Here is a 16,504-nt window from a genome sequence, read left to right as displayed (position 1 = left end):
GCTGTGTGCTGGAGACACCGCAGGCCTCAAATATCTTTCTGGAAGGGTGGGATTTCCAGGCAGATCAGGGATTCAGGACACGAGGTGAACAAGAGGGTTTAGCTTAGAGGCACAGAGCTCATGAGTGTGCCAGAGCTTGTCAATTTCACCTCTGTCTGAACCTTTGCCAACTCCCGTCAGTGCCAGAGGGGTGGGGAAGGCCAAACCATTTTGTCAGGGTGCAATGAGTCCGGCTGGCATTAAAGAAAACTGACTTCAGGCTGATGAGCTGCAGGAGCTGTGCCTTAGGGAGGAGACAGTCCAAAGGACCACACTCAGGGCAGCTGACATGGTGCAGAGCGGCCCCCAGGGAAGCCAGGACCATGGGGAAGTCTGCAAGTGCCTCAGGTTGCTCAAATACTACACAGGAAAACATTAAACATACCCACGTTTTGAAGGAAGATATAGTACCCACTGGGCTCTAGAAACATTTTCTTTTTAAAGATCAGATTAAATCTTAGGGCCCTGTGCCAGTTCTTGAGAAAGCAGAGCACCAAGGTCGTTGCTGGCCTAAGGACACACGCGGGCGAGAGGCCAGGCTAGCTCATGTTTCACACTGTGTGCTGAAAATCCCAAGTATGAAGTCAATGTGCTTCTCTCCCTTCCTGAGTCATACCTGCTAAGACTCACCGTTCTCAGCCCCTGCCCCCCCCCCCCCCATCACCCAGCCATTGATCCACACACAAATCCAGCCGTTGGTGTGAGGCCTCAACCTCCACAGGCTGGTTCCTGGAGACTATGGACCCAGCAGCCTCAGATCCCCTTAACATGAGGGAGACAGGGAAGTACTATGCTGTGATCCTCACCCTGACCTGACCCAAACTGCAAATGCTGGGAATATCTGCTCTGCCTGGAGCTCTGAACAGCAGCTTTGAAAAACTCAACAAACTCCCAATAAGTAAGGAGTCATTATTGGCTGGTTATTAGGCACATAGAAAATAGAATATATGAGAAAGGACAAATAAAAACCCTTGTTTGAGCCAGGTGGTGGTGGCACATGCCTTTAATCCCAGCACTTGGGAGGCAGAGCCAGGCAGATCTCTGTGAGTTCGAGGCCAGCCTGGGCTACCGAGTGAGCTCCAGGAATGGCGTAAAGCTACACAGAGAAACCCTGTCTCGAAAAACCAAAAAAAAAAAAAAAAAAAAAAAAAAAAAACCCTTGTTTGAAGAGCAAAATTTGCAATTCATTGCCTAGCTTAGGCTGATCCCTGTATCATTTCAAAATATGTATATATTCACACATAAATACGTAAGGTATATAAGCATACGTGTATATCATTATACACACAATAATTGAGAATACAATGCATTACCAAGGAAAAACAAGAGAACCGTGTAAAAGAGGCTGTGACTACTGCTACATGGTGGGACACCATAAGAAAGTGTAGGGATGGATAAAGGGCAGCATGGGGTTATCCCTGGAGTAACCAGGGTAAACTTGAAGATGGGATAAAGACCTGACTTGGCCTACATAAGCAGGCAGGGAGAAAGTGTACAGCTGGGCTTTGGACAAACCCCAAGCATAAGAGGAACCTGTTTGACTCATGGGGGAAGCTCAGAGAAGCCTCTGAGCCCTTAAGGCTCACAGGGAGGAAGGGAAATGAGACTAGGTATATATATATCAAGCACACTGGTTTCTGGAAGACCTCGAGCAGGAGACGTGATGACATCTGTTGCCATAGGCAGCAGGGAGCTCCTGGCAGCTTCACAGAAGAGGCGTGACATGTTGACAGCGGTAATTATAACCAATTAATCTGTATAATAGATGCCTCAGAGACACTGCTGAGGGACTGGGTGAGATGGAGGGAACTGGGAAGGGAAGGAAGGCAGGAAACGGTTCCAGGAAAGCATGACACGGCTCGGGAGGGCTTTGGAAAGGGGTCAAAGGGAAGTCCTATATTATCAGTCAGGGAGAGGGGCAGGGCAGGCTCTGCAGCCTCCGACATCTGGCGGGACTCTTCTCTCCTCTGCAAATGGGCGGGTGACAGACTTCAATGATAAAGGCTTCTCTGTTCTGATATCTCAGGGGCCTGTGAAACCAGAAGAGCAGGGAAGAGGTAGAAGCAGACGGCAATGATGAGCTTTGCTTTCTACATATCATACGCAAGGTGAACGGGACATGTTGTTAGATGGACCTTGCTTCATAAACCTGAACCAAGATAATGGACTTGGAAAGAGAAAAGGAATGAAAAGAAAGGAAGAAAGTACTGAGTTAAAAAAAGAAAAATCAGGCTATAGTAAGAGCTACTGTACAAGACCAAGCATGGCAGTCAAGTTATCTTTCCATCACTATAAAAAACAAACAAACAAAAAAACCATCTTGTGTAAATTGCTTATGAAGAGAAAATGTCTGATCCTGTGGTGAAGCTGAGGCAGAAGGATAGGGATTTCAAGGCCAGCCTGGGCCACATAGCAAGATCTTGCCTCCACAACAGAAAGGGGTGGGGTATATAATAAGAAGAAAACATTTAATCTGGCCCAATTTTGGAGATTTCAGTCCAAGGCTGGGTAGACCTGACCCATGGAGGGGGTGGACTTTTTGTAGGGGTACCAGATAGCCATGTCAGAGAGCGTACGATGAAACAAACTGCTTAACTCATGGACAGGAAACATAACAGAGAGATCAAGGGGCTACTGCCCCACCATGCCATCCCCAACACACAACACGGCTTTTCCTAATACAGGGGTAGAGCACTCCCAATGCGCCCACTCTGGGGACTGAGCCTTTCATGCATGGACCTCTGTGGGACATTCTGCATCAAACTACAGCGTCAAGTTTCTAACTTAGATAAACCAATTAGAGCATCAAGTTATTTCACAACAAAATACACTCTGTTTTCAACCAATTATGTTTTCAAATAATTATTCTGAAAAATAACTGTTTTTCATATAGCAATACATAAGTGCTTTGTAACAACTTGGTAATTGGGGTGCAGAGGGGATACAGGATATTGACAGCTGGTAGGTGGAATACAGGGAGATATGTTGACAGTTTGGAGCAAAGGAGCAGTATTCTAAAATAAAACCAACACTAAGTATAATATTTTAGATTTGAGCTTGCTTAAAAAAGGGAGATAATTGCACTTGTTTTGTCTGTTATTATGTGCATGCAGTTGCCTTAAAATACTTATGATATAAAAAACTTAGGTTAGCTACAGCCTTTCAAAATCTAGACATGACAGGCTGGGGATGTTCCTCAGTTGGTAGAGTGCCTACCTGACTTGAACAAAGCCCTGTTCTTGATCTGCAGCACTGTACAAATGGGTAGGGTGGCTCAGTTGGCAGAGTGCCTACCTGACTTGAACAAAGCCCTGTTCTTGATCTGCAGCACTGTACAAATGGGTAGAGTGGTTAATGCCTGTCACCTCATCATTTGGGAGGTGAAGGCAGGAAGATCAGAAGTTCAAAGTCATCCTTGGCTACATAGAGAATTCAATGTAAGCATGGGATACATCAGAATGTGCTCCAAAACAATGAGAGAGAGAGAGAGAGAGAGAGAGAGAGAGAGAGAGAGAGAGAGAGAGAGAGAGAGAGAACGAGAACTAATGTTCATAGCATTAGAGGCAGGAGCTAGCATTAGAGGCAGGGGCTAGTTTATCTTTTTCTTTACAGTCCTTCTACACCAAGCAACCTGTTCATACAACCAACATACGCTTATTTAATGACAATTCTCTCTGCTTTGCCAAGCATCACATCACCCCGAAGTAAAAAGTAAAAAGTAAAGTGCTGTTTGAATCCTGGATTTCATGCTTCATAAGGAATACTACCCAGTCTTCATGTCCAGTCTGGAAAGAAGAGCTGGGGTCACCATTGGCAGATGAATCTTGGCATTTGTCTTGGATCCTGACAATGTTCTGAGAAATCTTAGCTTTTTTTGAAGCTCCTTAGACCTCAAGGACACATAGTTGGAATGTGAAGCAATTCAATAAAGTGGCCAAGGACTTCTGCTAGTGGGTCTCCTTTTTTGAACTTCCCCTAACTCACCAACAGAAGAATGCACCTTACAGTCCAGGCTCACAGCTTGTTCACGTCAGTTAACAAGACGTTCTCAGCTTCTTCCACAGCAGAAATGGTGAGTGTCATGGTTTGGAAACGCAGGGTGCCATGCTCCCAGGACAAGCTCAGAAGGCTACATCACTGTTGGAGTGAACAGGTTCCTGCAGGTTCATCTACTTGCTCAGTCTCCATTTGTCACATTTGGTAACAGGCATGGTAGATGGCTCAGGCCACCTCTTGAGGGAGCAAATGGGACAAGACAGAGGCTGGCTATGTGAAGCCAAGAGACTATCTGAAAGGAGAGCCCAGTAGGAACTGCCACAAACCTACACAGCATCTCATAGCTTTTCTGGCAGGATGCAGGTTGAAAACAGTCACCAGTCATATATGACCAATCTACACGAGTCCCTTCTTCTGGGACAAGCAGCAGGCTTTGCTGACAGAATCACTAGTCAGACTGGGTACCTGATAGCAATCTAAAAATATTAAAAAAATCCATGATGAAGGAGGGACTGGGATATGTACATTTCTAAAGAGTGCATGCCATCTTGAGGTAAATATCCTTGAGATCTATCTCTTTAAAGCATGTGGATGAGAACTTCATGCACAGACACCTGTAGTGGGTAGCTGTTCCAGCTTTGCCCTGGAAGTACTACCCACACTGAGGCTTCCAGTAACTGTCACTCCTGAGAGGCAAGGCCGAGAGAGGACCCCTGAAGACCCAAGATCTGGATGTGCCGGCTCTCTTGGTTCCTGGATCCTGGACGCTGGAGGTAGACCGAGCAGAGTTCTCCAGAGAACACCACTGGACTGCACTACACCTTTCCCGGACCCTGTAACCTATCCCTTTACTTGTAAGTTACCCCACAAAATAAACCTCCCTTTTAACGACGTGGAGTTGCCTTAATACTTCCACCAATAGACACCATATTGTTTAACCCAAAGGCAAGCTGACAGCTGTTAGTTCCCGCCCAGGGTCTATATCCCAGTCCACTGTAAAGGGTAGGGCTGAGATGTGACATACAAGGGGGGGCGGGGAATGATGGGTACCACTCTAGGCCTGGCTCATACAACCCTTCCATGGAAGTTTTACTATTTTTTTTTAAAATAAAATGTTTTAATTCCTTGAGAATTTTATACATGTATACAATGTATTTTGATCACATTTACCCTTCACTTCTTCCCCTAAATTCCTGGATCCATCCCTTGCTTCCCTACCCTCTCTCAACTTTCTTTGCTGAGTAATTCCATTGTTGGACCTATCGCATTTTATCTATGTACTCTTGAGTTTGTGGACAATGGCTCTCATGCTCTCATCTTTCGGTGTTTGGGCCATTATGAGTTAATACTGCTACAAAATATTACTAAACATGTTTTCATCAGGACACATGGTCTCATTTTTCTTGTGTAACTACTCAAGTAGAATCGCTAGGTCATATATGATGGTTAATCTTGACTGACAGCTTGATAGGGTTAAGAATCACCATAGAAAGAAATCTCTGAGCATGTTTATGAGGGATTATCTAGACCAGGTTAACTGAGGTAGGAAAACCCACCCAGCCCATTCCATGGGCTGTAGTCTCAGACTGAATAAAAAGGGAGAAATAGTGAGATAGAAGCATTCCCTGCTTCCTGATCGTGACACAATGTGTCCAGCCACCTCCTACTTCTGCTACCATAGCTCCCCTGCCATGATACACCATATCTCCTGGAACTTTAAGCCCCAACAAACCCTTCCTTACAGTACTTTTCTCATAGCAACGAGACAAGTAACTAATGTATACAGTGGCTCTATGTTTATCTTTGAGGGCCTTATGCCTGTTTTCTAAAGCAGTTATATATGGTGACAGGAGAGGCTATGATTCTCTTGGATGTGGATATAGTTATCTTAGCATCATAAGTTAAAAAGATTACTTCTGTCGAATTGTCTTGCTACCTTCTGGACAGATCAATTGTCTGTAAGAGCAGTGTCTGTTTCTAAATCCTCAGTTCATTTGCAATGATCTATCATGTCTGTGGTTTATGTATGGATAGTACATAAAGCTGGTAAACAATCAATTTGCCAAGACTTCCTGTGCTATCGAGAAGTGGTATCCAATTTGGCTCAGAAACCTACAGGGTTGAAACTAGAACTGGCCTACCTCCTTTCCGCTGCCTCTGACTTTGCTTTGCTTTCCTGATCTGTCTATTGACTCCTTTTACCCGACCAAAGCAGTAATGTGTGAACATCTCATCTCAAAACACAGGTTGAAGCCAGGCATGGTAGTGCATGCCTTTAATCCCAGCACTCAGGAAGGGAGGCAGAGGCGGGAGGATCTCTACAGTGAGTTTTAGGGCAGCCAGGGCTAGAGTGATACCCTGTCTTTTAAAAAACAACAACAAAAACTAAAACCAAAACCAAAAACAACCACCACAAACCGTACCCTTGAAGCTACTTCTTAGGAACACCGTAGGGCTACTGGGGATCACCCTGCTTCAAGCTGGGCGACCGCACAGCACTGCCTGTGTTTGCTGCCCCACAGGGGAGCCCCGAGTCACTTCCTAGCACAGAGGAGCAAGGAAGAGGGCAGTAAGAGGACCTGGCTGTCACCCTTTTAGAGGTTTTGGGGTTAGCCTTGTTGCTGGAAGCAGCTCCAGGTGCTCATACACAGCCATTGCCCATTGTAGGTGAGCGCAGAGGATGATTCGAGAAGAGTGGGGCGGGGCAAGTCAGGAGATGAGGAGAGGAAAAAGGAAAAGGTTTTCCAACTTTGGGTTAAGATCAAAAGACAGAAAAACAAAACAAAACAAACAAACAAAACCTATCATTTTGTCTTGCAAGAGACAAGAAACCAAGAAATAGAACCAACAAAAAGCAGCCTACTAAAATCCAGGGGCGAAGAGTCCCTTCTTCTGCGCTGTGCATTGCCTTGAACAGTACATGGAAGTGGCTGAGACATTTGCTATGGTCTCTACTCAGGAAATCAGAGACCTATAAATCTTGGTCTCTCTCATGCAGTAGTGGACGAAATAAATGTCCCTACGGTAGAACTGCTGGCCAAGAACAGAAAATGTCTTTTTTTTTTCCCTGCAAAAACCCTGCCTGCTTCATGAGGTACCTTTTTTCCATGAACTTTCAAGTGTCTCAAGACTATTGTTTAGAAGAAGCAGAAAAAGCAGCATGCGGAACATTTTTCTTTAGAAAGAACATAAAAAGCTCTCTTCTTTGCTGTTCTACGTAAAATAATTGGTCACTCTTTACCTTTTGTGCCCACGGGAAGTAAAAACATCAAAAATACAAAATTAAGGTTCCATGGAAAACCTTTCCATCAGCAGCTGGTCAATGTAAAATTGTCTCCACGATTCTGTCAGTGTTATTAGCTCAGAGGAATGTGGGTATAGAAAACAGCTGAACTCAGGGGGCATCCATGGGTCACCTTCCTACTCTCTTAAAAACTTGCTTGGTTCATTATAAGAAAGTAACATAAATCCAGTTATTTTCTTTGAAACATGGGTACACAGATGCCATGAAAAGAATCAACAGTGCTGTTGTGGTGGGACATACCCGCAAACCCAGTACTCTCAAGGCTGAGGCAGGAGGATCTCAAGTTTGAGGCCAAGCTTGTGTACATAGTGAACTCATATTTAAATAAAAAAAGAAAAAATATATGACTCTAATATCTATGAGGAACAGACTAGACTTTAGGGAAGTGATTTAGCAGAATCTGTTGAGTTTGACAAACATTTCCCAACAATGTTCCATGGAGCATTGGCTTAGTTAGATGTTAATAGAGACCATTGGTAGAAACATAGGTATTAAGGGGATTTAGTTAAGGTCTCAGATGGACATGAAGAATGATGTTGGATACTGAATAAAAGGTGGCCTTCATTATGAAGTGGCAGAGTCACATCCTGGTATTTTGTGTAAGGTGGCATTTCTGTGTTATGACTGTGAATGTTCAGTTGAGGAGAATGCTAAGTATTGGAAGCACAGGCTGGGTCCTCATTTATAGTAGGCACAAAAGGAGAAGAAATAGAAAAAACATGAAAGAAAGAATTGTTAATCCAAACTAAAGAGAACTTGAAGATTTGGAACGACTGTAGCCTGTCCATATTGCAAAACATGTTAGGATGTTCTGGAAAGAACACCAGTGTTGTGGTTGGACATGGACAATCATTATATAGAAAAGATGACCAGCACATCAACTGAGTAGAATATACCAACAGAAACATGACTAGCTTGAACCAAAGGAGCCAGACAGGACAAGAATGAAAGAAAAGCTGTCACCCTCCTGTGACAATCAGAGCTTCAAAGACCTGCAGAATATGGCATTTAAAATGTTTTGAAAATTTAGACTTTCTGGACAGTGAGACATGTCTGCTCCTGACAGCACCGATTTACTTCAGAGAGGAGTATGGGCATTGAAGGCACTCCATATGGAGTTTATCTTCACCTTGACAAAAATAGCCATTTGGACAAGAAACTGTTCTTGCCTGGACTGCTTGATCAACTGGACATGCAGGACCCATAGGAAGGTGACCACTGAACTTTGCTTGACAAAATGGTCCTTCAGGTTCCTGCTTTGCAGAGGAAACTGCCAGACATTCTACAGGACACAGAGAAAAGTGAATGAGAGACTCTAGGCCTGTGGGCTGAAGACAGATGCCCCAACTTTACAAGAGAACTTTGGATGACTGTCCAGGCTGTCAGCTGTCTCTGTCTACCCTGCAAGACTCCCGAAAGTTGCTTGCATCCTTCTCCCATTTCTATTCTATTTCTATTCTAGGTAGTATTATATCCTTTTGAGGTCTTTGATGTGGTTAAAGACTAGATACTTACAATTTTCCTTAGTTATGATAAAAGATAAGTTAGATATAAAACCTTAAACTCACAAATATAAGATAGATAGGATATCTTCTTTAATATTGTAACTGTAATTCTTACTTGATAATTGTTTTGTTATATGTAATTTTACTATGTTGAAGTTAAAACCTTCCTTTTTGAAAAAGAAAAAAAAGGGGAAGTGCTGTGGATATTGCTCTGTATAAATAAACACTGATTGGCCAGTGGTCAGGCAGGAAGTATAGGCGGGACTAACAGAGAGAAGAAAAGAGGAAACAGGAAGGAGAGGAGACTGCCTGGAGCCGCCACCAGGACAAGGAAGATGTAAAGTACCGGTAAGCCACGAGCCACGTGGCAAAGTAAAGATTAATAGAAATGGGCTAAATATAAGAGTGAGAGCTAGACAATGATAGGCCTGAGCTAATGGCCAAGCAGTTTAAATAATGTAAGAGTCTGTGTGTTTATTTTATAAGTGGGCTCTGGGACTGGTGGGACTTGGCAGCAGGAGCTGGAGAGAAATTTTCCAGCTACAACTAGCTTGAACCAAAGGATCCAGACAGGACAAGAATGAAAGAAAAGCTGTCACCCTCCTGTGACAATCAGAGCTTCTGAGTGTGAACAGATTTGAGGCTTGGACGTCACCCTCACTACAATCTAAAAATCAAGGCTTGGAGGATGAGGCCGATGCTCCCTCGGTTTCAGCTGCCACCCAAGGCCTTGAACAGGTGCTGGTTCCATGACTTCTGCCTTCTTTCTCCTTCATGAAAAGGGAATGCCCGTCCTCCACACATCTCATAACTGCACTTTGAAACAGATAACTTACTGGGTTTTACAAGTTCACAGCTAAAGAGAAACTTTTCTTTTCTTTTCTTTTTTTAATTTTTTTGACTCAAGATGAATCATTTCTAAAGTTTCACATTCCCTTGATTCAGATGATATTTAGGTAAGATTTGAGATTTAGAACTGATTTTTACAATGGTTTGAGACTTAAGTGAACTACACATGGTGGCTCACCCCTAAAATGCCACAGTTCAGCAGGCTGGACCCAGAGAAATGCTGTGAGTTTAGGGCTAGCCTGGACTATATAAGTGAGTTCCCGTCTCAAAGCCAAACAAACCTGAAGGGTCAGATGTGAGTCAATGTATTTATTTTTAATGAGTGTTCTGCCGGTATGTATGTATGTATGTATGCATGCATGTATGTATGTATGTATGTGTGTATGTATGTTCATCACTCATGTGTCTGTTGTCTGTGGAAGTGAGAAGAGGGCATGGGAGTCCCCGGAACTGAAGTTAGGAACTGTTGTGAGCTGCCATGTGGGTGCTGGGAACTAACCAGGTCCTCTGTGAGAACAGTAAGCACTCTTCACCACTGAGCCATGCTTCGGTCCCATGGGTTAATGCTTTCTGCATGTGAAAAGAACGCAGTTCTTGAGAGTATCTAAGAGTATCTTTTCCAAATCATATGTCAAAGCCTTAAACTCTAGTATCACAAAGTGTGAAGATATTTGGAGATAGAGCCTTTGAAGAGATAAATTAAAAGGAGGCCTTGAAGGTGGGTCCTGATCCAGTCTGTCTGGTGTCTAATAAAAAGGGGAATTCAGGAAGATCATGTGGAGAGAAGAAGAGAGCCCTCAGAAGAACCAAATGCACAGGCAGCACAGTCTTGGATCTCCAGCCCTGTTTTAAGGTCAAAACCCATGTATGTTTTGCTATACTCTTTACATACAGCTTGAAGGTAATTCTATGGATTTCTAGCATGGCTGGATTTTAATTGTGGCTAATGAGGATGAGTGGGACTTTTCCATTTGCGGCATTCACTACACTAGAGCTCAAAAAGTTTTGGATTTTAGAGGGTTTCATGTTTTTGATTAAGGGCTTTGGATTATTTGTTGGCCTTTGTCACTTAAGAGTGTGACTCTGTGAGGTCCTTGTTTGTCTTGAGCGGCACACAACACAAACTCCAGAGTAAGATCCATCAGGCTAGACCCATGCTCTGCCACTTAGGAGTTACGTGTCCCCTGGCTAACCCCCGAGTCTCAGCTCCCTCACCTGTAACAGGAGGATAATAATAGGATTGATGTGAGTTTATTGGCTCCAGTTCCCAGAGCATGGAAGTACCACCAGCAACAGCTAGTGCAGCTTCTCAAACCCTAGGAACTTCCTCTGCTAGCAAATGACGACACCAAACTACTCCTTTACCACAGCCTGCCCATCCCCAGTGAATCCACTCCTCCCTCTGTATTCAATTGCCACACAAATCATAGGCTTCACCAGTACTTAGTAGGGCAATGTAAATATTCGCATATGTTTGTGTCAGCCAGGTTTTCTCTCGAACAAGCCACTCACAACAGGGTAATGCCACTTTCAAGCAGCTGCCATCCACAGATACTTAGTTATTGGCTAACACCTAGCCGGTAGTAGTTGGCACTTGCAGGACACATTCTCATACCAGCTCAAGAAGAAGAGAGAGGCTTAGAGAGCCCAGTAATCAGTGGGGCTATGATTTAAATTCAGGCTGTCACCTCTGCAGGACACATCTCCGCCACACTCCACTCCGCTCTGACAAATCATTTAAGATTAATGTGGTGAGCGGGACTTAAGCTCACTCCCTAGATATAAACACTGCTTAAACAGAAACTCACAGTGAAGCCCTGTCTAAATGATTCAGATCTAAACTCCACTCTCTGAAAGCCATGTGTTCTTGCACTTTAACACAGCATTAAACTGAACACACTATCTGTGATTAGCTGATGCTTCTAGAACAGTGCTTCTCAACCGGTAGGTCATAACCCCTTTGGGGGTTAAATGACCCTTTCACAGGGATTGCATATCAGATATTTACATTATGATTCATAACAGGAGCAAAATTATGAAGTAGCAACAAAAATAATTTTATGATTGGGGGAATCACTACAACATGAGGAATTGTATTAAAGGGTTGCAGAATTAGGGAGGTTGAGAACCACTGTTCTAGAAACCTCTGTGAAGTATAAATATGAACTGGGCTTTGGGTACCTGAAAACCTGGCTTCAAACATGGTTCTGCAATTTTGTCATGATCTCTTTGGGTCGCAACAGTGTCCCTGGCTACATCGTCCCCTTTCAGAAATTTGGGTATAATATAGTCATGTCACAGAGCTGTCATGAAAAAGAAGAGGACACCACACGTGGGATCATCCTGTAAAAAAGTACCTAGCATGCAACAGGTGCTTAAGAGACAATTGTTCCCCAGAAATACAAAGAAAGTAGGAAGCTGAGCTTGGCTAAAAGTGTGATGCTCCACAGGACCTACCACACTGTCCTCCACGGAGCAGCCTGACCATAGGTCCCTCAACAGGTATGCGCTAAAGTCTTCTGGGTGGAGATTGCTGGGACACAGGATGCCCTACGGGAAAACACACTGCCCACAGAGTTTCAGAATCTAAGCTCCAAAGTCTGAGTGTGTCCCGTGACTTTCCTCACACTTGCTCCAAGTGAGACGGAGGCGTCTGGTGCCTTCGCCGTGCACACCTCTTCCCATCCTGTGAGATGACCGGAACTGGGTGCGGAGGAAAAGAGAGGAAGAAAGGCAAAGGCATCGCAGCAGCTTCCTGGCACACGGACTGCACAAACACGCTGTAAACAGCAACCCAGGATGCGACAACGCAGCCCACCCTCCCTCCTGGGTTTGCTGGCACCAGGCACAGCAGCTGCCCAAACACCGTCTCTGTTCTTGTACCTTTGCACACTTCTTTGCCCTAAGCAAGGCAGGAAAAGGACAGCAACATGCAGCATGCTTCTAAGATGGTCAGCTAATTTGTCCGAATTCCTCCCTACCCCGGAGTCCCTCTCGACAGTCACCTATCCGCTTCCCAATTAAATCTTCAACATGGGCTTGTTACTACATCACGGTCATTCTGGAATGTCAAAAAAAAAAAAAAAAAAAAAAAGGCCACCACAAAAGCCAGGTCACATTCCATCGTGGAAGAAAGTTACCAGGCAGGAGCTCCATCTCTCTCTCTCTCTCTCTCTCTCTCTCTCTCTCTCTCTCTCTCTCTCTCTCTCTCCTCTTCCTCCCCTTTAACTACAGGTGCTTATGTTCAAAGTTAACCCTCTCTTGGCGAGGGGGAACGAAACAAGAGCTGTGACTAGATTCCTCCAGAGTTTAAGGGACAGAGACAACTGCTCTGGGCAGGTGGGCTGAAATACTCAACTGTGAGCAATGATTTTTAATGCCACAGTCACATCCCCTTCCTCCTCTAGCTCCACCCTAAGTCCTTTCCCCAGCCCTTATTGATTTTCCCCACCCCCACTACCAGCTGTACTAAGGAAGTGACACACGGGGACTCACTAGATGCCATCAATCATTGTCACCAAGAGGAGAATGAAAAGAATCCAACATATGTTCTTGCAAATGCCACCCCCTCTCCTCTCCCACCTCCCTCCTCCTCTTCTCCAATATGCACACTCTCTACAAGCAGTAAGCCACTTTTTAATTCCCCTTCCACGGAAACCTATGAAGAAGAGACAGCACCCAACTACGATATTTCTTCTCGTCCCACATTTGTTCACATGTGTAAGTTCATAGTTCGTTAAAGCCAGACTGAGTAGGTTGCACACCCACACTCCTGCCAGCCCCGATCACTGAAGATGGAGCCAGTGCTTCTCTGGCACCAGGTGGGATGGCTGAAGAGAAAGGACACAGAATGCAGGTGGCAGATGGTACTCTCGACAGCGTGTTCTGGAGACACAGAATAGGAGTTCCCTGTTGCTCTGCTGACCACCGTGACACTTAATAGATCAATTCCTATGGCAACAGCTCTGAGCACAATGCACTAAAAATAAACCCGGGATGTTTTAAATGGAAGATAGATGCTTGTGACTGTCTCTGGGAATGTTGCAAGAAGTAGAATGCGGCCCCTGGCATCGCAGGCCATAGGCAGAGTTCTCTTTCACTCTGTAATTCCCTACTGGGCATCTAATCTGGCTAAATAATAGAAGAAAATCTATAGCAAGATGGAGCATCTTTGAGAACCAGCTGTCTGAGGGTATTAATCACAAAGACATTTAAAAAACAAGCAACTTCCAAGTCCAATGACAGGGACTGCACTATAGAGTGAAACGCTACACACTTGTAACAGTAAAACTTGTAACAGTAAAAGGATGGCAAGGTGATGATGTAAAAGTGAAAACAGTATAACATTTGGAAGGTTTTGTTATTTGAATCCACATATGAAAATGCTGTGCCATATTTTGTTTGTGTTCTGACAATTAAAGCTTGCTTGGAGTCAGAGGGCAGAGCTAGCCACTAGTCAACCATAGAGATCTGGAGGACTATAGAGAGAGGGACAGGAAGTGGTAAGGTGGGGCTGAGACACGTTCTCCACCCTTTTGGTCAGAGGAACGGAAGAGGTAGGAAGTCACTGGTGGCTGCTCCCCTGCTTCTCTGATCTTTCAGGTTTTCACCCCGATATCTGACTCCTGGTTTTTATTGACAAGATTATCATGAAATCATGAAAAGGCTCAATTGGTAGTTAAGTTGGTAAAATTCAGGAGTTTCCTAATGAATAGACTAGCCAAACCTTTGGCATAAGCAAAAATCGCATGTATGTAAGAAACATTGCAAGAAGACAAACTAACCTAGATGATACACTTTTCATATATCGGGGGACTATCCTATTAAGGAAATCACTTTTAAGGGGCCTAGATTAAACCAGTATCCACTGTACCCAGGGACAACACCCTGAGGAGTGTGGTCAGCTCAGCCTCTGTCCCTGGCATCCTCCAGCAGAGCCAGGCATGGCTTTCAGGTTGTCCAGTAAAATGCTGAGCTATCAAAGCAGCAGACATCTCTTCTCCATGACGTGCCTCCTGTTCTCAGTTGCCTTACATGACACTGCTTCTGTTTGGTGCCAGGCTCTCAATTCCCTTCTGTTTAAAAGCAGAATACAAGGCTGAAGGAAGTTGTCATTACTGAGAACTATCCAATCATGTTGCCAACTGTGTACACAACTACATTATACCACGGTATAGTCACTGTATGGTTTTATATACAGTAGTGTGTGGATAGAACCATGCGTACCCAGGTGATTCTATTATGTAATGTGAATGTTTTATACTCATACACAATCGTCTGTTGGTATCCATGAAGGATTAGTTCCAGGACACCACCAAATTCCCAAATCCATAGATGATCCTCTGCTTTCTATGAAATATTTGCATATTTACAAATAAATATTTGCCTATATAAAAAGTATGCAAAAGGATGCATATTGTCCATCCTCTTCCATACTTTCAATTATCTCTAGAACACTTAAAATAACTAATATAAGTACAAATGGTGTGAAAATGTTTATATTTTATTGCTTAGGGAACTACAGGAAGAAAGGTTTGTATGTGGCTCTCAATTTTCCTAATGCTGTGACCCTTTAATAGAGTTCTTCATGTGGTAACCCTCAACCATAGAATTATTTCATTGCTACTTCTAACTGTAATTTTGCTACTGTTCTGAATCATAATGTAAATATCTGATATGCGGGATATCTGATGCATGACCCCCTTGAAATGGTCATTTGACCCCCAAGGGGGTCATGATCCATAGGTTGAGAACCACTGGTTTAGAGGATCTTTCCTCCAAACTATTGTTGAGCCACAGTTGGCTGGATTTGCAAGCACAGAACCTGTAGAAAGGAAGGGCCAACTGTGTGTCATTACGTCATTCTGTGTCTATCAACATAGTTACGCTATCTACTCAGAAACTATCCTTAGTCGGCTACAAAAGAAACTGGGAGGTGTGGTAACTAACGGGGAGAACTGGGCAAGAAAACCTAAGTTTCCCTGTGTGCACTTCTTTTGGACCTTTTAAATTTAATAAAATGTGTAGATATGCAAATAAAACGTTACAGTTCTTAATTAAAGCAGCCACCCACTCTGCACATAAAATATAAAATAAGCCTAAGAAGTGAAGTGCTCCCGTTCCACGGGAACTAGAGGAAAACCAGCCAGGTCCTCTTCTCCAGGCAGTCATGCTTAACTTTTCCTCACAAGGGCCTCTTTACCCAGCTCAACCCCAAGCAGCTCACCAGGGGGCAGCATTTACCACTGGGTGCACTTGTTTATACTTCTTGATTTTATATACAGATTAATAATTAATGACAGCCCTGCTAGCCAGAGTACCTTCCCAGGACCAAAGTCATCTGGACAGTGCCTTCTCTGTTACATGCCTCTGCCCTGGTGTCTCCATCCATCCTGGCTCCTGAAGTATGGACTCTCTGAGTTGTTTGGTCTACAAGAGCCTGCGGGCCACAGAGTCCTCAAACCTTAGGACATTATTCTAATATTTTCTGTAATTAATGGATTGCTTTTTCCTCTCAGCTTTTTAACTGTTTTGCCAGCTTGGTGGTTGTAACAGTTGCTTCCTGGGGTTGAGAAGTCACCAGAGCAGGAAGAGGAAGCAAGCAGAGCCGCAGACTGTAGAGCCCACCCCTCTGCACAACACAACCCGCCCCTCAGCACAGCACAACCAGGTCCTGGCACCTTAGTGGCTAACCACCATGGATTCTCACCTTGGAGACTTTCCAGACAATGAGGCATTGTTTCTCTTGTCTACGATGTCATCATTGCCCTGCATTAAACAGACATCAGAAAGAGAAAACTTGTTCCTGGGG

The 16,504-nt window shown here is 44.1% G+C and overlaps 1 protein-coding gene across 3 annotated transcripts in view; it reads right to left on the bottom strand.

The window, feature by feature from the left end:
• Iqgap2 (IQ motif containing GTPase activating protein 2) overlaps positions 1-16,504 on the bottom strand; it is a 277,678-nt gene that overhangs the window by 141,690 nt on the left and 119,484 nt on the right. The window lies entirely within an intron of this gene.

This window comes from Peromyscus californicus, unplaced genomic scaffold (assembly GCF_007827085.1).
Source record: "Peromyscus californicus insignis strain IS unplaced genomic scaffold, ASM782708v3 Scaffold_18__1_contigs__length_77618521, whole genome shotgun sequence".
In the NCBI taxonomy this organism is placed as follows: Eukaryota; Metazoa; Chordata; class Mammalia; order Rodentia; family Cricetidae; genus Peromyscus; species Peromyscus californicus.
Note: the sequence above shows the minus strand (reverse complement) of the source record. Positions and strands in the feature narration are given on the sequence as shown.